This window comes from Bos javanicus, chromosome 16 (genome assembly GCF_032452875.1).
Source record: "Bos javanicus breed banteng chromosome 16, ARS-OSU_banteng_1.0, whole genome shotgun sequence".
Classification (NCBI taxonomy): Eukaryota; Metazoa; Chordata; class Mammalia; order Artiodactyla; family Bovidae; genus Bos; species Bos javanicus.
The window spans coordinates 70,704,430-70,725,887 of NC_083883.1; positions in this window are offsets into that span (position 1 = coordinate 70,704,430).

Sequence of the window (21,458 nt, forward strand, 5' to 3'; positions counted from 1 at the left end):
AGATTGCAGGCACTGAAGGCTGGTGTCTTCTGTTTATCCACAGAGCGAGGACATTGGCCAATGCGAGAGCCCCTGTACTGTTCCTTCCATGTGCTCCTGGCTCCACAGCACCCCCGGAGCAGCCCGCCTGGACTATCTAAAGTTCCAGCTCCTCCCACTCCTCCAGGCTGTTCCAGAGGGAGCCGAAGATGCATCCTCTGTGGCAGCGGTTCTCAAATTGTAGGGGCCGTGACCCATCAGTGGAGCAAGGCAGCCTATCAGGTCACAGCTAGCGATTGAATGAAATAGAGTGGAACCGAACATATCAGTGCGGCATACACAGGGGTGGTTATTGTTTCATTAGATAATGCTACACACACACACCCAAGTGAGTGGGGTGGGCACCTTCTTTCTGGCACCAGCCAGGTCACCCTCTGCCCAGAGATGTGATTCTAGCACAGAGACATTGAGGCACTACGGCTTCATGTGCAGCAAACTTACCCTGAGAGCTCTTGTTTGCAAAGGGAGGTCCCTTGCCTTTAAAATTAGAGCATCTTTATATGAGAAGGCCAATAGATCCATCTTTACTGCAACACTGTCTGCTGCCAATTATTATATCAGTACTAAAGCCAGAGATAGTTTTGCATGATTTTGACAAGTGGCTGGAATTTAAAGCTCACCACTGTCTCTTTGGACATGCTCCCCATGTTTTGGTCCCAATTCACCTTAACTGGAGCCTGCACCCTGCTCCAGAACACGTGCTCTTGCTCTAAACTTGCTTTAGCCCCAAAACTATCCTCTCAAGGAGGTGGGTGAGGCCAGTGCTACCTTTTCATGGTGGACAGTAAGGAATAACAAAGATTAACTGACAGGAAGAATAATCTGGTGGTGGAGAGTCTAGTACAGTAAGGCCGGGTGGTACCATCTTGGACAGAGAGAATTACCTCAACAGTTATTCTACCTGGTTCCTCTTACTCCTAAAAACAACTTCACTCATGTCCACCATTCATAATAACACCTGGCCAAGTAAAAATGTGCTACCATCTTATTGAATTCTACTCAACGAATGCCTTCGGAGAGTGGCTGGGGACAGTTGAGTTAGAAAGTCAGTTATTTGCTGATGACATGAGCAATCAATGCACTGAAGACACAGAGGTGATGACAGTCACCATCCTGGGGGAAAGCTGTATTGATTTCCTCCATCCTCATCACCATGGGTTTAGAAAATGGCATTAAAAAGTAGAAACTACATATTCATTTTATTATCTAAAGGAGAAGCTAAAGATGACATCAAGAATAATTTGACAGAGATATTTTACATTTTCCCTTGACAAAGCAAATATACTTCATGACAGATGTTGGAGGGAAAGATCTCCCAATAGTCTCAATAAAAACCCCAGTGATTATTTTAAGGTGAAGCCTCAGTGGAAAAGCAATCCTGAATCCAAAACAACTTTGGATTTTGTACTCAGACTGTAATTATCAGTTGGAAACGGAGACTGCATTTTGCCTAAATCAGATTCAATGAGCATTGATCCAGCATCACTCTCGACACATACAAAGTCCAGTAACTTTACTTACATTTTCAATTTCCTTTTATACAATCCCATGAGCCATGCAGGGCAGGTTTTAATCCCCCCACTTTATTCATAAGGAAAATGAAATGAAATGTTGAAGATCCTCAGCAACCAATGCTTTAACTGGCACCTCTTATCTCAAGGCCTCAGTTCTTCCCTCTACGCTATATGGTTTTTCAAATTTCTGCGGTCCCTTTATTCTTAAGATTTGTCTTAAAACTAGTGGTGATCAGAGTCATTGATTGTAGAAATGTAGAGGTTCTTACTGAATCAGAATACAGACTGGGGTATTACAATAAACCAAGAGGTTCTCAAACTTGAGCATGTATCAGAATCGTCCAGAGACTTGTTAAACCACATTGTGGGGCCCCACCACTAGAGTGTCTGATTCATAAGATCTGGCGTGGGGCCGCAAACTTGCATTTCCAACAAGTTCCCAGGTGACGCTGATGCTTCTGACCCAGGACACACACCTGGACAACCACTGACCCGGGGGTTTTCAGCTGAAGCAGCTGAAGAGATAGAAGTAAGCCTTCCATCTACTTCTGCATCTGTCTGTGGTCTGGTCCATCCAACTGGCCTCTGCACAAATTCTTCACAGGATGGTTGTCTCATCTCCTAGCCCTTCTACTGCTGAGGTCTCTCCAGGAAGGAGCCTGCACTATGAATGCCATGGGGCTCCTTCCCTGCCACAAACTTTATATCTATCCTAGTGATGACATTTCCCCATCATGGTCAGATTCCAGCTTGATGGCTATGATTGTAAATCATAGAACCTTTCACTGCAGGTTCTAAGAAACATCAAAGACTTTAAGACAGATATGAGGAGCACTAGTTTTAGCCAAAGGAGCAACTTCACTAATTAGCCCCTAATAGCTAATTAGGGCGGAGAAGGCAATGGCACCCCACTCCAGTGTTCTTGCCTGGAGAACAATTAGCTGCAGCAGCAGCTAAGTAGGGACTAAATACCATCCCATCCCATAGTCCCCAAGCCTCCCTATATGATCCAAAATGCACATTATACTCAAGGTCCTGAGAAGTCCTGCAGGATATATACTGGTTTAACTTTAACATTAGATCAGATCAGATCAGTCACTCAATCGTGTCCAACTCTTTGCGACCCCATGAATCCCAGCACGCCAGGCCTCCCTGTCCATCACCAACTCCCGGAGTTCACTCAGACTCTCGTCCATCGAGTCAGTGATGCCATCCAGCCATCTCATCCTCTGTCATCCCCTTCTCCTCCTGCCCCCAATCCCTCCCAGCATCAGAGTCTTTTCCAATGAGTCAACTCTTCGCATGAGGTGGCCAAAGTACTGGAGTTTCAGCTTTAGCATCATTCCTTCCTAAGAAATCCCAGGGCTGATCTCCTTCAGAATAGACTGGTTGGATCTCCTTGCAGTCCAAGGGACTCTCAAGAGTCTTCTCCAACACCACAGTTCAAAACCATCAATTCTTCCGTGCTCAGCCTTCTTCACAGTCCAACTCTCACATCCATACATGACCACAGGAAAAACCATAGCCTTGACTAGACAAACCTTTGTTGGCAAAGTAATGTCTCTGCTTTTGAATATGCTATCTAGGTTGATCATAACTTTCCTTCCAAGGAGTAAGCATCTTTTAATTTCATGGCTGCAGTCACCATCTGCAGTGATTTTGGAGCCCAGAAAAATAAAGTCTGACACTGTTTCCACTGTTTCCCCGTCTATTTCCCATGAAGTGATGGGACTGAATGCCATGATCTTCGTTTTCTGAATGTTGAGCTTTAAGCCAACTTTTTCACTCTCCACTTTCACTTTCATCAAGAGGCTTTTGAGTTCCTCTTCACTTTCTGCCATAAGGGTTGTGTCATCTGCATATCTGAGGTTATTGATATTTCTCCCGGAAACCTTGATTCCAGCTTGTGTTTCTTCCAGTCCAGTGTTTCTCATGATGTCCTCTGCATAGAAGTTAAATAAACAGGGTGACAATATACAGCCTTGATGAACTCCTTTTCCTATTTGGAACCAGTCTGTTGTTCCATGTCCAGTTCTAACTGACCTGCATACAAATTTCTCAAGAGGCAGATCAGGTGGTCTGGTATTCCCATCTCTTTCAGATGTTTCCACAGTTTATTGTGATCCACACAGGCAAGGGCTTTGACATAGTCAATAAAGCAGAAATAGATGTTTTTCTGGAACTCTGTTGCTTTTTCCATGATCCAGCAGATGTTGGCAATTTGATCTCTGGTTCCTCTGCCTTTTCTAAAACCAGCTTGAACATTAGGAAGTTCACGGTTCACATATTGCTGAAGCCTGGCTTGGAGAATTTTAAGCATTACTTTACTAGCGTGTGAGATGAGTGCAATTGTGCAGCAGTTTGAGCATTCTTTGGCTTTGCCTTTCTTTGGAGTTGGAATGAAAACTGACCTTTTCCAGTAATGTGGCCACTGCTGAGTTTTCCAAATTTGCTGGCATATTGAGTGCAGCCCTTTCACAGCATCATCTTTCAGGATTTGGAATAGCTCAATTGGAATTTTATCACCTCCACTAGCTTTGTTCATAGTGATGCTTTCTAAGGCCCACTTGACTTCACATTCCAGGATGTCTGGCTCTAGGTGAGTGATCACACCATTGTGATTTTCTGGGTCGTGAAGATCTTTTTGTACAGTTCTTCTGTGTATTCTTGCCGTCTTTTCTTAATATCTTCTGCTTCTGTTAGGTCCATACCATTTCCGTCCTGTATCGAGCCCATCTTTGCATGAAATGTTCCTTTGGTATCTCTGATTTTCTTGAAGAGATCCCTAGTCTTTCCCATTCTGTTGTTTTCCTCTATTTCTTTGCATTGATCGCTGAAGAAGGCTTTCTTATCTCTTCTTGCTATTCTTTGAAACTCTGCATTCAGATGTTTATATCTTTCCTTTTCTCCTTTGCTTTTCGCTTCTCTTCTTTTCACAGCTATTTGTAAGGCCTCCCCAGACAGCGATTTTGTTTTTTTGTATTTCTTTTCCATGGGGATGGTCTTAATCCCTGTCTCCTGTACAATGTTACGAACCTCAGTCCATAGTTCATCAGGCACTCTATTGATCAGATCTAGGCCCTTAAATCTATTTCTCACTTCCACTGTATAATCATAAGGGATTTGATTTAGGTCATACCTGAATGGTCTAGTGGTTTTCCCTACTTTCTTCAATTTCAGTCTGAATTTGGCAATAAGGAGTTCATGGTCTGAGCCACAGTCAGCTCCTGGTCTTGTTTTTGCTGACTGTATAGAGCTTCTCCATTTTGGCTGCAAAGAATATAATCAGTCTGATTTCGGTGTTGACCATCTGGTGATGTCCATGTATAGAGTCTTCTCTTGTGTTGTTGGAAGAGGGTGTTTGTTATGACCAGTGCATTTTCTTGGCAAAACTCTATTTTCTTTGCCCTGCTTCATTCAGTATTCCAAGGCCAAATTTGCCTGTTACCCCAGCTGTTTCTTGACTTCCTACTTTTGCATCCTAGTCCCCTATAATGAAAAGGACATCTTTTTGGGGTGTTAGTTCTAAAAGGTCTTGTAGGTCTTCATAGAACCGTTCAACTTCAGCTTCTTCAGCGTTACTGGTTGGGGCATAGATTTGGATTACTGTGATATTGAATGGTTTGCCTTGGAAACGAACAGAGATCATTCTGTCGTTTTTGAGATTGCATCCAAGTACTGCATTTCGGATTCTTTTGTTGACCATGATGGCCACTCCATTTCTTCTGAGGGATTCCTGCCTGCAGTAGTAGATATAATGGTCATCTGAGTTAAATTCACCCATTCCAGTCCATTTCAGTTCGCTGATTCCTAGAATGTCGACATTCACTCTTGCCATCTCTTGTTTGACCACTTCCAATTTGCCTTGATTCATGGACCTGACATTCCAGGTTCCTATGCAATATTGCTCTTTACAGCATCAGATCTTGCTTCTATCACCAGTCACATCCACAGCTGGGTATTCTTTTTGCTTTGGCTCCATTCCTTCATTCTTTCTGGAGTTATTTCTCCACTGATCTCCAGTAGCATACTGGGCACCTACTGACCTGGGGAGTTTCTCTTTCAATATCCTATCATTTTGCCTTTTCATACTGTTCATGGGGTTCACAAGGCAGGAATACTGAAGTGGTTTGCCATTCCCTTCTCCAGTGGACCACATTCTGTCTAACATAGATCTTTCCAATTTTACAAGACTATAGCCTCCTTTTATTTCCCTGATAATGCTTCCTATCATTTCTTGGAGTAAGAGCAATCTGGTAAATACTCATTAGAAAATAGTCCACTTTAAGATATTAGTGACAGATCCTATGGAGTTGACAGGATAAGTCCTCAATGTCAAGTTTACTCCTCAACCAGCCCTTCCCCAAAGGACACATAGGTAGCCTGACTTGTAAAATCCAAGGCATGGAGGGCGGGAGGGAGAGAGACAGAGCAGAACTCCTGCTTCATGTGGGTGGCCGGATCTCAAGAGGAAGGAAGAAGGAATTTCTCTCAAAGTGACAAAGCAGATGAGTCATCCCTCCTTTCCTGGAGAACAATGAGTGAGGAGGCAGAAGGGGGCCAGGTGTGTTACACAAATGGAGCTCCCTCCTCATAAAAGATAACAAGACTGGAATAAGCAGCCTTCTCTGGCCCCACTGCCCACAGAGCTGAGAAAGAATCAAACAGACCTGCTCCCAAGGAGCCTTTAAGGCTGTCAGGGAAGATTCATGGAGGAGGCAATACAAGACATTATAAAGGAATTTATGGTGTCAACTGCTATAGGCAACCCAAGAAGACAGTCATTATACAGAGCAAATGCTTCACACATCTTTGGAGATGGCTGGTTTACACATTCCCGCAGATGGGCTCGCAAACAGGACAGCACCTAACTTGCTCCTGCTGGCAAATCCAGTGACTCCAGCTGCTAGATCTATGCAGTCCTTCTTGCACAAACAAATAGGATTCTCTGAAGCAAATTAACTCTCAGAGAGTGACCCTTTCCCTATCTGAATACCTGGCATATGGTCATCAGCCTACAACTGTCATACACTGTCTTCCTGCAAATCACGATGAGGAAAGCATTGAAACAATTCCTGCCCTGGGAAGTGTGTTCCAGACCATAAACACCTGCCCCAATCCAAGTAAACTTCAAGATCACAAGCCAAATTCTGTATTCCTGGAGGAGAAGAACAGAACCGTGATATAGGAAGCCCTAGGATGAGATGGTTGGACGCCATCATTGACTCAATGGACATGAGATATTCATTGGAAGGACTGATGCTGAAGCTCTAATACTTTGGTCACCTGATACAAAGAGCTGACTCATTGGAAAAGACTCTGGAAGTCTTTTCCTCCACTGGGAAAGATTGAGGGCAGGAAGAGAAGGTGGTGAGAGAGGAGGAGATGGTTGGATGGCATCATAGACTCAATGGACACGAGTCTGAGCAACCTCCAGAGATAGTGAAGGACGGGGAAGGCTGGCATGCTGCAGTCCATGGGGTTGCAAAGAGTCAGACATGACTGAGTGACTGAACAACAAAGATGCCCAAAGAGTAGCATTTCGTCTGTGGAATCAGGTCTTGTGCCGCTGATAGTAGGAGCTTTAGCCCAGTATCCTCCTGGCTCCTACACAGAGACACCTAGTTGCTCCAGCATCCCTTTGCAGACTCTTGCATGCCTCCGTACTCCTCAGCAAAGCAATAGTTCTTGACCAGCAGTGAGGACGGGGCACCCCAGCTCTTCATCCATCCATAGCCCTCCGCCTTCTCTCCTTTCTTCAGGCTTCAGAAGCACTCACTAACACCTCCTGAATAATCAGGCCAAGGATGCAAAGAGACAATGAAGCAAACAAACTGGTTCACGAATACACGGAAAAGTGTTCAAACTATGACTCAACGTTAAAATGTCATTTTTTAAAATTTTTGCTTCCCACATTAGCAATTAAACCGACATGAAAATGCTGGGTGTGAGCAAGAATGTGGATTAAAACATGGTATTGGTGATGAGACCCTTACTGGAAGATGCTCTACAAAATCTGAGTAAAAGTGTTCATGTGTATGCATTGAATAACCTGGAAATATGTTCACAATATCTCAGGTTATAAAGATGATTATAAAATAGCTTATACAAATAATCTTGTCTGTGGGTGTACAGGTATGGGTGAGTGTGGAAATGTATCTGGAAGGATATATACCCAACTTTTAGTTCTAATATTCTTTGACTCTGTACTACCCTTAGGCCCGGGTCCTTCCTAAGCCCCATATCTTAGAAGGTTTCACTCCAGCCCTTCTCCATCCCCGCTTGCGTGAGGCAGGGACTCTCCAAGGCCATAGGGATGAACCCACCCGAAGCCCTAGCTCCTTCTCCTTCTAAAATCCTGGACCCTGGAATTCCCATTTCCAGGGCTGCATAAGCTTCTTTTTGGGTCCCTTTCATTGAGGGTAAATTGTATTACTGATGAGCACACCCCAGACCCAGCACGTGGTCAGGAAGGAGCTGTTTGCCCAGGTGTGGGTGGTACCTGAGCCTGGGACTGACTGCATTGTCCTCACAGGCACACAAGGACCCTCTGGGTGAAGGCTTGAGTCATGCCTGCGACAAGAAAGGGAGTGTCCAGGGTCCGCTCTCTCCAGGCTTCCAGACTCTGGTTTGAGAATTCAAGGAGGCCAAGAACTATAAATCTGAACCTGTACTTTCAGTTTGTCTCAAGGGTAAGCACAGAAGAGATCGCATCTAATAGTCTGTCAGCTGAATTTATAGTCTCTAAGTATTTAGACTTTCTCAACTTTCCAAATATGGTACGTGGACCTTAATTCATACTCTTGCCTCAGGCCACAAGAATGTTAGGGACAGACGCCTTTAGGTAGTAGAATTAAGGATATTTTATTCTCTGTCTCTCTTCCTTCCTCTCCTTCCTTCTCTCCTTCTTTTCTTTCTATATCACTTTTATCTCTCCCTGTTCTTTTTTAAATTTTTTTTTACTGCAAACTAACAAATCGATGTTGTTTCAATAATTCCAAGTCTATAAATCTAATCTAAAAAAATGTTAGAAATGTTAACAAATATTTATGCATCTAGAAATTCAGTTCAGTTCAGTCGCTCAGTCATGTCTGACTCTTTGTGACCCCATGGACTGCAGCATGCCAGGCCTCCCTGTCCATCACCAACTCCCAGAGTTAACCCAAACTCATGTCCATTGAGTCAGTGATGACATCCAACCACCTCATGTTCTATCGTCTAGAAATTAAAAGAACCTAAATGCTAAACAATGAGGAAGTAGTAAATGAATTATGGGATACCATATGAGTAAGTATTTTAAAATTATTTTAGTAAATCTATGTTATATTATGGAGAAGGCAATGGCACCCCACTCCAGTATTCTTGCCTGGAAAATCCCATGGATGGAGGAGCCTGGTAGGTTGCAGTCCATGGGGTCACGAAGAGTCATACACGACTGAGCGACTTCACTTTCATTTTTCGCTTTCATGCATTGGAGAAGGAGATGGCAACCCACTCCAGTGTTCTTGCCTGGAGAATCCCAGGGACGGGGGAGCCTGGTGGGCTGCCGTCTATGGGGTCGCACAGAGTCGGACACGACTGAAGTGACTTAGCATAGCATAGCATGTTACATTAATGAAGAATTTTAGCAAAAATATGCTCAATACAACATTAATTTAGAAGCAAGTTACAAAATATATAGCATAAATATAAGATTTAAAATATGAATATGAGATATGTGTGTATGTAAAAGACAGAAAAATCACAAAGATATTAACTGTGTTTATGTTAAATGAAATTCTGGATGAGGAATTCTTTTTCTTTATGTTTTTGGGTTTCTCCTACAATGATTCAGGGTCGCTTTTATAAGCAGGAAAAACTTATTAAAAGTCTAAACATGTCTCTCCCTGGGTCCAGGTTTGTGTTTCCATGAGGAAGCCATATCCGCGTGGCCTTTGACATAATCTACACGTGAACCCTGTGTCCTGTCGCCACCGTGGAATCCCACTTTCCAAGTGTCATTTCCCTTCTGTACCTTCTGACGTTTGGATTCCTGGAGCGGCGCTGGGGCCTCAGCCTAATCACAAAGCTGCATTTTTCCTGGGCGGCTGGGAAGGTGGCCTTCCCAGGGAAGCAATATTTACAAGATGTTCTTAGAAAAGCCAAGCAGACCCACCTGACTTTTCCCTGTAGTGACCTGAGTGCTATGAGCCACTGAAGATCCTGGTTTATTCACCCCAGCTCCCCACACCACTGCCACCCTCTTCCTCCCCATGCAGATACTTTCATTATCTCTCTCTCCCTGTGAAAATATCTAATTGGTTACTTCACACAAACACTGAAGCTCCTAAGGGTCTTCATTTTCAACAGGGAGATGGTGCACTTAGCCCGGGGAAGGAATCTCCAAAGGCAGGATGTCCAGCAGGCGACTTTTGAATGTAAAGGTGTTTGGGGAGAGCAGAGGGAAGCAAGCTGTCTATCTAGTGCCTAAAACCAAACCATCTCAGCAACCTCCTTTCAGCAAACCAGCTAAGACCTAAAGGATAGAAGATTGAGATACTCCCCTGAGTATCAGAAAACTGAGACTGGAAGGAAAGCCAGTTGAGCCCAGATGCCTCTTATTCAAATTAGAAATCAAGCACTAAGATGCAGATGAGAACTGCTGGCAACTGACATTTCTGAATGTTGAGACAGGAGAAGAAAGCATTTCTTATTATAATGGTATAACCATGATCAGTGTTCTAGAAACTCTTCCAAATAGCAGACTAGCATCCTATCATGAAAATTGGAGATACCAAGGCAATATTTTATGCAAAGACGGACACAATGAAGGACAGAAATGGCAAGGCCCTAAGAGAAGCAGAAGAGATTAAGAAGAGATGGCAAGAAAACACAGAAGAACTACACACAAAAAGGTCTTGTTTGTTGTTCAATTGTTCAGTTGTGTCCGACTCTTTGTGACCCCATGGACTGCAGCCTTCCCTGTCCTTCACTATCTCCCAGAGTTTGCTCAGACTCATGTCCATTGGGTTGATGATGCCTTCCAACCATCTTATCATCTAGATTTGTCAAAAAGGTCTTAATGACCCAATTAACCATGGTATGGTCACTCACCTAGAGCCAGACATCCTGGAGTTATGAAGCTAAGTGAGCCTTAAGAAGCATTACTATGAACAAAGCTAGTGGAAGTGATGGAATCCCAGCTGAGCTATTTCAAATCTTAAAAGATGATGCTGTTAAAGTGCTACACTCAATACGCCAGCAAATTTAGAAAGCTCAGCAGTGATCACAGGACTGGAAAATGTCAGTTTTCATTCCAATCCCAAAGAAAGGCAATGCCAAAGAATGTTCAAACTACCATACAATTGCACGCATTTCACATGATAGCAAGGTAATGCTCAAAATTCTTCAACCTAAACTTCAGCAGTACGTGAACCAAGAACATCCAGATGTTCAAGATGGATTTAGAAAAGGCAGAGGAACCAGAGACCAAATTGCCAACACCCACTGGATCACAGAAAAAGCAAGAGAATTCCAGAAAAACATCTACTTCTGCCTCATTGACTAGGCTAAAGCCTTTGACTGTGTGGATCACAACAAACTATAGAAAAGTCTTAAAGACATGGGAATACCAGACCACCTTACCTGTCTCCTGAGAAACCTGTATGGGTTCAAGAAGTAACAGTTAGATACAGACATGGAACAACAGACTGGTTCAAAATTGGGAAAGGAGTAAGTCAAGGCATTTTATTGTCACCCTGCTTATTCAATTTCTATGCACAGTACATTATGCAAAAGGCTGGGCTGGATGACTCACAAGCTGGAATCAAGATTGCCAGGAGAAATATCAACAAGCTCAGATATTCAGATGATACCACTATAATGGCAGAAAGTGAAAAGGAACTAAAGAGCCTCCTGATGAGAGTGAAAGAGGGAAGTGAAAAACCTGGCTTAAAACTCAATATTCAAAAAATTAAGATCATGGCATCTGGTTCCATCACTTCATAGCAGATAGATGGGAAAACGTGGAAACAGTGACAGACTTTATTTTCTTGGGCTCCAAAATCACTGCAGATGGTGACTGTAGCCATGAAATTAACAGACACTTGCTCCTTGGAAGAAAAATTATAACAAACCTAGACAGCATATTAAAAAGCAGAGACATCATTTTGCCAACAAAGGTCCATCTAGTCACAGCTATGGTTTTTCCAGTGGTCACATACGGACGTGAGAGTTGGGCCATAAAGAAGGCTGCTGCTAATGTGTTCAGTTGTGCCCGACTCTTTGTGACCCCATGGACTGTAGCCCGCTAGGTTCCTCTGTCCATGGAATTTTCCAGGCAAGAATACTGGAGTGGGTTGCCATTTCCTTTTCCAAAAGAAGGCTAAGCACCAAAGGATTGATGCTTTCAAATTGTGGTGCTGGAGAAAACTCTTGAGAATCCCTTGGATAACAAGGAGATCAAACCAGTCAATCATAAAGGAAATCAACCCTGAATACTCATTGGAGGGATGGATGCTGAAGCTCCAATACTTTGGCCACCTGGAGTGAAGAGCCAATTCATTGGAAAAGACCCTGATGCTTGGAAATATTGAGGGCAGGAGGAAAAGGCTGAGAGGATGAGATAGCTGGGTAGTATCACCGACTCGATGGACATGAGTTTGAGCAAACTTTGGGAGATAGTGCAGGACAAGAAAACCTGGTTTGCTGCAGTCCACAAAGAGCCAGACATGACTTAGCTACTGAACAACAACAATCTTAGTATTATTTCCCCTAGTATGGGCTTCCTCCTGCTCACTGGCCCTACCTCATCCACACAGCCTTGCCACAGAAGCTGGGCAAGAGCTTCACTGCTGCCCCCCACACACACCCCGTGTTCTCCAGCCCTCGTCAGGAAGACTGGGAATCATGAGTCAGTCTGGAAGTTAGTTGCAAATGTTGGAATACAGAATACTAGTGATGGACACCTACCAGGAAAACCACGCGACAACCATCCTGGCCCCTAATTTCCTCCTCTTAAAAAAAAACAAAGGATTCTACTAAATTTCCAAATCCTTTGTTCCTCTAAGACTATATCATTCTAAGGAAATGTATCTTATTTTCTTTTTTCCTTGAAATCTGAGATCAATTTTCCAATTTGTAATAATAGAGCCACACCCCTAAAACTTTTTCTGAAATCATACATATTTCCAGCTTGGCCAGTTTAGCTCCTCATTTGATGCCTGTTTCTTCCCAGTTAGTTTTGTGTGCCCAGTAAATTCCTTGAGGGGAGGATCCAGAGGAAAGCACATGGTTCTTCTCTGCTTGGCCACGTCAATGCTGAAAACACGCTTCACCCATAATACGTGCTCAGGAAACAGGCAGACTAACTGGGCTGGCTGGATAGTCTCAGCATCACTCCCCAGGCAAAAACCTAAGCTCTCAAACAAGCTGGCCTGGGGTGAATTCTGCTCTCAGATCCCTTATTTGTAAATGGAGATGGCTGTTTAATGAGTTTTAAATGAGATTATACACCAAGTGGCGATTCCAGCGCCCAGCACAGAACAAGAGCTCGGTAACATCAACTCTCATGTTCTATTGCCAGTGTAAGAATGTCTTCTCTTCTTGAAAAACAGAATACAAAACCACAATCCCCGCTAGGAGAGAAACAGTTGGTGGCAAATTCACCTCCGACAGATTGGGAGTCTCTGGGAGGCATGGCGCACAAACTCCCTCCTTGGTACATGTTTCGACCTCAGAGCTGCAGCCTGGCCTCCATCAGCCGAAGAAAAGCTTGGCTTGGTGCCTTGAAACTTATTGGCACAATAAGAGATAATGATTTCCCTGTACACATTCCCTCAGAGCAGTTATTGTTGAAGTATTTCCCTTATTCCTCCTTCACCGGAAAACAATACCTTACAGAATCAGCTGAGGAAGACACTAATAGCAACTTCAAAAGTGCAGCTTTCTCGCTGCCCTGACTTGGCAAGGAAGCCTGTTTGGAGCAGTTCGCCCCAGACCCAGGAACAGAATGTGACCAAACGAGTCCCCGGGGACTGATGTGGGCACCAAACACTTGGCAGCTTTGGGGCCAGCAGGGCCAGCGATAAGAGATTGGTTTCCTCAATTGATGTCCCGTTTGGACCATTTGCCAGCCCCGAAGGTCATAGCCATGCTATGAAAATAAAGTGTTTTTTTGGTTGTTGTTTTTTCCCCCTTCTCCACTCACCCTTCTTGTCTTCCATGATATTTCCTCTCTGTCCCCTGGGAAATTTGTGTCTTTGTGGATCTGTCCCCTGCCCTTCTTTTGTGAGCATACTAAGGCAAAGATCCATTTAATTTTCAGAAACCATGTCTGTCAATAAATTGCTTTTGCTCGGTCTTGGAGGGGGCACTGCCACCGTCCTCCCTGAGCGGACATTCCTTATGTAAGGGAAGCGTTTCTCATTATCTGTCTTGACCTCTTGTGCAATCTTCTTTTCATCCTCTCCTTGGGCTTTTCTTATCATGGTTTGCACTCCCTCACCCTCATTCTGTAATCGGCAGCATCCTTCTCAGCGCCTGTACATGTCCTCTGATACAACCTTGATGATTCCCTCTCATCCTCCACCAGAGCCCTTTAAATTGGAAATGTTGTCCTTGCTCTCACCAAACCAGCACTTCAGCTAATTTACCTCTAAATCCTCCAACCTTCTCCCTGTAAGGAGATCAGGCATGCAAAACTAATGGGCTCCATTCTTCCACTGGGCTTCCCAGGTGGTTGAGCAGCAAAGGATCCACCTGCCAATGCAAGAGATGTAGGTTCGATCCCTAGGTCGGGAAGATCCCCTGGAGAGGGAAATGGCAACCCACTCCAGTAGTCTTGCCTGGGAAATCCCATGGACAGAGGAGCCTGGTGGGCTATAGTCCATGGGGTCACAAAGAGTTGGACACGACTGAGTGACTGAACCACAACAGCAATGCCTCCCCTGCATGAGCATGTACTGGGCGCCTCCTAAGTGGCTGCACTCTTCTAGATAAACTAGACAGATACGCTGCCTGTCCTGGGGGCTTAAACTAAGGAAACGGGAGAGAGACAAGTAAGCAGACAATGCTGGGTGATGAGCCCGAAGGGCTCAGTCCGTCACAACAAACTCATGGGGCTCCATGGATATTTGAGGTCTTCAGGGGTCACACAGCACCGCCCTCCGTGTGCTGGACACAGCTCGACCCACTGGCTTGAGGTGGTATCTCTTTCCACACTAGATCACACCGCATTCCTTGCAAGGATGCATCTAGAAAGCTGGCTTTTCAGCATTTGCTGTGATAAAAGAGGTACTTGTATAAAAAAATCAGTGCAGTGCCTAATCTGACCCTAAGGTACAAGAAGGCAGATACTGGCCAGCAGCTCTGTACATGCCATGAGCAGGTAACTGTGCTTATTTAAGAATGAATTTTAAATACTGTATCTCTTTCTATATGTGAGGTTACTTTTCAAATGGTTACTAAGTCATTCAGGTATGGACTTAACACTGCATTGTTCAGACCCAAGTACTTAATCAGAATAACTAAACTATTCTGGGATTTCTCTTGGCTGCAAAGCTTGTGAAAGCTGGGGGATCTCTGATCTAAGCTTGAGACCTGAAGGATGAGGATTTGTTAGTTGGGCTGAAAGGAAAGAATGTTCCAAGCCGAGTAACATGATATCCAGGGCCCAGATATGAGAGAGAACGGGGGTGGGAGGGAGACTTTAAATTGTCTAGTATGTCCTGGATTCTTGCTTCCCCCACCCACCCCAGTAAGCCACCCCTTCCATCAGCCACTGCCCGCCCACCCTCACTCACTCACACCTTTGCACACCCCTCCCCTTCCCTTCCCAAGTGCCGGCTGGACCCTCTCGTCTCCCTCCAAGGCCCGAGATCACACCCCGAGCAGGGAAAATCAAGACCTAAAGACGCGACACGCCTCCTGGAGCCGGGCCAGGCAGATGGCCACCCCAGGAGTGTCGAGTGGCAGGCAAGAGAAGGGGTGTCAGCACCCCACATGGCTGGTCTGGCAGCCGGTGACAGAGAGCCAGCCAGGGAGAGACTGGATATCAGAGACAGGACTCCAGTCCCTGGAAGGACCTGAGGCCCCGAGCAGGGAACCACACAGGAACACAGTTCCCAGAAATGGGACACCGGGTGGAGGTTCAGTGACAAAGAGCAAAGCAGGAGCCCAGAGCTGAGTGACCAGCTGGGAGGAAGTGGTCTATTTATAACAGGGGAAAATCAGAAACAACTTTCATGTCCAAAAGCAGAGGGTTAGTTTAAAAATTATGATAAAACTGCACTGTGGAATAAGGTGGGAGATAAGGGCAAAAAAGCATGCTCCGTAAGACCACAGGAAAACAGGAGAACATTTCTTAAATCGTGTACACTGGGGCATTAATTTGCACCCTAACTCGTAGGATAAAATACTTATCTGGTGTATGCAATTAGAAACAGCAGAGAGAAAAGAAGAAATTGACCAATGGCTGGAAGAAGATATAACCAAATATTATCTAAGTGGGCAGAATGTAACTGATCTTTTAGTTTTTCTTTTTGCTATTTTTCTGTTATTGTCCAAAGTTAAAAAATTATCTTACTTTCTTTAATAAAAATAAAAACAGGACCAAAAGTTGCTTGGAGTCATAATCTTTCCCCAATGCAGAGCAAAGCCAGACGAGAAATGGATCTCTCCAAATGGGTTGGCTCTCCATACATAGAGGAAAAGCCAATGATTAGAAAGTGAGAGATGGGGCCACCCAGATGCTTGATAAAACACCAAGGCCAACTTGGCATTAAAAGGAATAAAAAATGAGAAACCAATAACCCAGTTACCTACCCCACTGCTGCCACCTCGCCCCATGGTTCCCTTTCCTTCCTCTCTACTCATGCCCAGGTATTTCATTTCTCCCCAGCTGCACCTCCTGCTCAAAGCACCTCTGAAGCCCTGCAAGTCTGCTGAGGGAAAGCCAGGGGGTGAGGTCAGGAGTTGCAGTGATAGCATCAGGACAGCACCATCTGGGCCAGTAACACAATGTGGGCAGCAGCCCTGGGTCTGAACCTTGACAATGTCCAAAACCAATGGTCTGACTCTGGATAAGCCATTGAGCCCATTTCTTCACCATAAAGTGAGGAGAAATAATAATATCGGCCCTACTGTGAGACTCAAATGAGATCAGTCTTCCTGGCAGGGCTTTGTCAACTATGAAGCACCAGGCATCTATCAAATTTAGGTTACATAACTGCTAGTTAGAGTTTACTAACACAAGATAAATTTCTGGAGCTTCTCAGAGATCTCACAAAGTCCGTGAAACACATCATCTTGGCTCATTTCTGTTAAGCTCCTCTGTATTTGCTGCTTTGACTTATGGAGACACACGATCAGACCACGTGGCTCTGACCTTCATGGAGAAAATGCAAATGAGTGCCTCTTCTGTCTCTATTAGGGAAATTCCACAAAATAAAGTCCCACAACTGAGGCCACAAGACAGCTTGAAAAAAATTAATGAGAAAAGCCTTGATCATGTTTGCTTGGCATCCAATATTTCTAGCTAAGACATCAATACACCTCTGTTTTCCAATAATCCTATCTTGATCAGAGCCTTGATCAGAACTTCCCAGGTCATAACCTGGGAAATACAAAGCCTCAGAAGATTAGCTGAAAAAAATCGAGTCTAAGATGACCTTTTCTCGGGAAATCCCTGGTAGTCCAGTGGTTAAAACTCTACACTTTCACTGCCAAAGACCTGAGTTCAATCCCTGGTCTAGAACTAAGACTCCACAAGCTGATCAGTGTATCAGAAAAAAAAAAAAACAACAGATGACTTCTTCTTTATCGGTTCCTAATAAGCCTCAAAATAGGCTTTCAAATAGTATCTCATTGAATCCAGAGATTTGATGTTGAAAGATGAATGAGTTAATAGACAAATAAATAAATAATATGTAAATGAGGAAAGGAAATTTTATTTGGAAGGATGAGAATTATTCTCTAGTCCCTGAGGAACAACAAATTTAAAAGGATATGGCCATCCTAACTCCTAGAAAACCATAGAGAGTGGACAGAATCCAATATGGGGGCTTGGAGTTCTGAGAATACGTTCAGAGAAAACCACCAAGTTCTGAGAAACCATTCAGCTTCCCATCCAAGGAACTCTACCTTCAGAGAGCCCCAGGGGTTCTAAGTAAAGCTGCTGAGAACCCGACAGATACAGAGCCTCTGCCCCTTCCTTCCCCCTGTGTCTCTCCCTGAAGAGCCCCAACACCAGCCACTTCCCTTTAGCAACTTGTCAGGTTTGGGCTCTCTCCTAAGCTAGCCTCCCACCTGGCTTCCTTCTGTCCTAACTTCTACTATATACTCAGTGGCGGCCCCGACCCAGGACACCCCATGGGCCAGCTCAGAGCCCAGCCCCAGGCCAGGCACCGGAGCAGCATGACCACAACAGTCCAGGGATGGAGGGGGGCTTCCTTCTCAGTCCTTACTCCTAAGTTCTTGGCAGTCAAGGCCCTGGGACCTGTGGCCGCCTTTGGAGTCCTTGACCATCTGAGACCTTTTTGTGGGCCTTAAGGACTTTAAAAACAAACGTGCTCAAACAGAAATACGAACCACCACCTTGAACCTAATTCACGTGGACTGAATCAGAGTTTTGTTTGGGAAAAAGAAAATCAACTCATTTTGTGGAATTTTCCACCTGTTTCTGAAAACCCTGAATCTGGCCCCGTGCCAGGGTACAAGGGATCAGGAGGCGTCTGCCTTCTCTCGCTGCTTCTTTGTTCTCGCCTCGTGATTTCCTTCCATCTCATGAAGCACTGCTTCACCCAGAGTGCTTCACAGGCAAGGCATGCTGCCTTTTCCTCCCTCCCAGCCTGGGAGATTACAAATCTTTCCCTGCTTGCCTACAAAATCAGTTGACGGGTGGGGCCACATAACGTACTACCTCTTATTCATGTATATATTCATTCACTTAACAAACATGACTGAGTAACTAGGTTGTACCAGCCATTATATTTAAGATGATCTCATCAAGGAAAATTATCTTATCAAAACTATACTTACTATTAATATGATCGTTTATTTTAAAAGTATGGGCTTGCCAGGTGGCGCTAGTGGTAAAGAATACAACTGCCAAGGCAGGAGACATAAGAGATGCCGGTTCGATCCCTGGGTTGCTAAGATCCCCTGGAGGAGGGCATGGCAACCCACTCCAGTATTCTTGCCTGAAGAAATCCATGGACAGAGGACCCTGGTGGGCTACAGTCCATAGGCTCATAAAGAGTCAGACATGACTGAAGCAACTTAGCATGCATAAGAAATTCAGGCCAAAATTCTGGTGAGTATCTTGCTGGTGCGGAATGGTAGGGGTGGTGGGTTGGAGGGATGGTGCCCAGTGATGTTAGGGGGGAAAACTTTGCCACCTCCTAAAACAGGCACCTTTCTCATCAATTTGGGCTTTGTAGGAAAGAAAGGAAAGGCAAAAAGGAGACTCAGGTGTCCAAGGAAAAGAGCTAGAAAGGATTCAAGTGCACTCTACCATAGGCCTGAATAGAAAAACAAGTTATTTTCACAGAAGAGAATCACCAAAATGATGATCCCTTATATGCCTCTATGTCTGTTTAAAAAGTGATTTTCAGGAAGACCAAAGGGGTAGAAAGGGACCAGCTGTATGCTTTTCTGGAGTGTGGCCTGTCCTGAGCTTTCTGCCCCAGATGGAAAGGAGCTTCTGAGACGCTGCTGAGTATCCAAGATCCACACAGCCGTAACACCCAGCACCTAGGCTGGCTTAGGGTTTCCTAGACTCCGCTGTGAAGAGGAGGAATGGGGGAGAGGCGGCAGACCACACTGATCTGTTTTGTGAGCTACATACAGCTGCTTTCTTTTCCATGTCCTTCAAGTCCACATTTGGTTCGAGAAACTCCACAATTGGTACAAATGACAGATTGGAGGGGGGAAAAAAAGGAATAATGCAAAACCGCCAGCTAGAGCAGATTTCCCTGTGATTGAAGATGGCAATAATAAGACAAAAGACAGATTTTTGCCTTCAAGAAACTCTCTCTTCATCGCAGCCAAAGCAACACAAAATTCAAAGCAAACATTCCATTATTTTCCCCCCACTGTTTGGAAATATGGAAAAAGAAAATCTTGCCATGATTTTTTTTTCCCTCTAGTTCTACCAGAAGTGACACTTTTTTTTTTTAATCCGGCGTTAACAAATGACGGAGTATGATTCTTGGTGCTTGGAACGGACGACAGACCCAGCAAAGAAAAGCGTCTGGATGGCAGACAGTCTGCAGGAAATTGTAAAGCTGCTAAGAAAACAGAGGCCCCCTCAACAGGCTGTCTTCACAACATTAGTCTTTTCAAATATGATGAAAATATTATCTGCCTTATTGATCATCAGCTCCCTAAATAGAACAGAGTTGTTTATAACAAATGCAACCAGCGATCATAAATGTGCAAAACAATAAGACACTCCCCTCATATCCTGGCTCCTATCCACTGCCAAACACCAAACAGGGCAGATGAAACACCATGCATTTTGTTCATATGGATTTTAGGGAATCCAAGAATCTAAAAATGTCACATGATTCTAAATGTAAGATGTGGTCTGTTTTGAAAGATTGAAACACAGAGTCCCCAAATTTGTTTGTTTGTTTGTTTGTTTTTCCCAAGGAGTGCTCTGATTTTTTTTTCTAGTCTTTTAGCTTCCCTAACTGTAAATTGCTGAAAGTGAATGGAGACATTGGGGGATCCTTTAGTTCAATCCACCCATTTTATAGGTAAGACCACTGAGGACCCAAAGAAAGGAACTGATTTTCCTAAGGTCACATAGATAGCCAGTTACAGAGTTAGGAATAGAATTTACATCTCACTATACACGGCTCAATGCCCTGGTTAAGTGAGTTAGTCAGTTCAACTTTGGGGTGGCTTTGCACAACAGGAGTTCTATTTGTTAATATCTGGTGACATAACGTTTTGCTGGATTGTATAACTTCCTCGGTTCCTTCCCCCACCTCCCCATCCATGTCCAGGGAATAAAGAAGATGGGTTATAATGATATCCACAGCTCTGAAGGACAAAGATATACTTTCTGATGGGTATTCTCCTGGCACAGGCGAGACTGTGTTTCTAGAAGGTTTTCTTTTTTTTTTTTTTTCATGTATCTTGGGACAAGCTATCTCTGTGCCCCTTAAAAAAATAACCTTGAGTTTGAAAAGTGACTTCTTAAAGCCTAACTTCCTTTCTGTTGTTGTTAAGTCACTAAGTCATATCCAACTCTTTTATGACCCTATGGATTGTAGCCCGTCAGGCTCCTCTGTCCATGGAATTTTCCAGGCAAGAATACTATAGTGAGTTGCCATTTCCTGGTCCAGGGGCTCTTCCCAACCTAGAGAGCGAACTTGCATCTCCTGCATCAGCAGGTGGGTTCTTTACCACTGTGCCACCAGGGAAGCCCAACTTCCTTTTAGAATTGGGCTTATAATCATCGTATATATCAGCCCATCTATGCACTTAAACTGGGCGGGCATTCAGCGCCTCTTAAAGTGCTCCACAGGTTCACCTGATCCTGGTCCAACTCCATCCTTTAGTTTTCACATTGTTTTTTTCCTATATTGTTTTATATATGTATTTCCTAATTAACAACAAAGTAATTGGGTCCTTCGGTTGGAGCAGCTCTGGCTTCCTCGTATTTAGCAGGATCAGGTGAAACAGAGCTGGGAGCTTCAAGAGTCTGTAGAAATCAGAGCTGCCTCAGCCACCCAGTGCTGGTCCTAAACTGCTGCTAACCCTCTGAGTGACTTAGGCAGCCTCTGTTTCTTCTGCCTGTCTCATCTGAAATGGGCTGTCCAGCTAAACAAAGCATGTATTTACCCTTCTCTTCTCAAATCCCTTCCTCCTGGTTTCCCCTCTGGGTCCTCCTGCCCAGCCTGTCTCCTTCCTCTTGCT